At 63.1% G+C, this 1,219-nt stretch overlaps 1 protein-coding gene across 1 annotated transcript in view; it reads right to left on the reverse strand.

The window, feature by feature from the left end:
• Positions 1-1,219, reverse strand: part of TNNT3 (troponin T type 3 (skeletal, fast)) — a gene marked incomplete at its 5' end in the record, with an annotated part of 30,717 nt that overhangs the window by 14,714 nt on the left and 14,784 nt on the right. The window lies entirely within an intron of this gene.

The following is a 1,219-nucleotide window of genomic DNA, read 5'->3' on the forward strand; positions in this document are numbered from 1 at the left end:
GGCCAGGTAGCTGCTGTAGTTGGCGCCCATGGAGGACAGAGCCTTCTTCTTCTTCAGGTCGTCCTCGGCTCTCCTCTTGGCGTCCTCCTCCTCCCTGCGGGCCTTCTCCTCCTGCAGTGACCCCGTCCCAGGACTCAGGGCCGGGCCAGGTGCCCTTCCCCGCAGGCACCCGGGCCCCCCTGGCCCGCCCTCTCTAGAAGCTCCCGGTCCTGGGCAGGGCCTGCCCTCTCCCAAGGGCGCTGCAGGGCTCTGGTCACTGGCTAAGACTGGGGACCCTCAGCAGCAGGAGGAGCAGGGGCCCTGGCGTGCCCGTGGGCCTGTGGTTGGGGGGCAAGAAGGGCACAGGCCTCACCGCCAGCCTGTTCTGGCGCTCCCTCTCCTTCTCAGCGCGGATCCTCTGCTGTTCCGCCCGCTCCGCACGGCGCTTCTCCTGCGGCCGGAGGAGTGGGTCAGCCCAGCCCGGCTGACCCTGGCCCCTCGGAAAGTGACCGCCGCCCGCCTCCTCCCGGACTGCCCACGCACGATTCTCTCCTTGAGCGCGATCAGCTCTTCTTCCTCCTTCTTGCGGGCCTCAAAGTGGCTGTCGATGAGGGCCTGCAGCTCCATGAGATCTTTGTTCTGCCGCTTCTTCTGGATGTCCTGTGGGCGAAGCAGCCGTCAGCCCCACCCTCCTCGCACCTCCGTCCTGCCCGGCCCCCCTGTGCTCCAGCAGAGCAGCCCTCACTCCTCCAGACACCACGAGAGCGGAACGCAGCAATGGATCCCCGAGTCACAGGGTAGGAACGGGACCCCCCACCCCCCAACCTGTGGATGAGTCCGGGCCCTGCACAGCTGTGAAGTCATCAGGACCCTGGGATGAACTAGCTCTGACAAGGCCCTGTCCCCATTCTGAGATGTCCGGCATGAGCCAGGCAGAGAGGAAACTGGTGAGCAAGATAATTTGTTGGAGGGACATATGGATGGTGGATGGATGGATGATAGATGGTGGATGGGTGGATGGGTGGATGGGTGGATGGATGGATAGATGGTGGATAGATGGATGGATGATGGATGGTGGATGGGTGGATGGATGGGTAGATGGATGGGTGGATGGATGGATGGATGGGTGGTGGATAGATGGATGGATGGGTGGTGGATGGATGGGTAGGTAGATGGATGGTGGATGGGTGGTGGGTGGATGGGTAGGTGAATAGATGGGTAGGTGGATAGATGGGTAGGT

Source organism: Myotis brandtii, unplaced genomic scaffold (assembly GCF_000412655.1).
Source record: "Myotis brandtii unplaced genomic scaffold, ASM41265v1 scaffold940, whole genome shotgun sequence".
NCBI classification, from domain to species: Eukaryota; Metazoa; Chordata; class Mammalia; order Chiroptera; family Vespertilionidae; genus Myotis; species Myotis brandtii.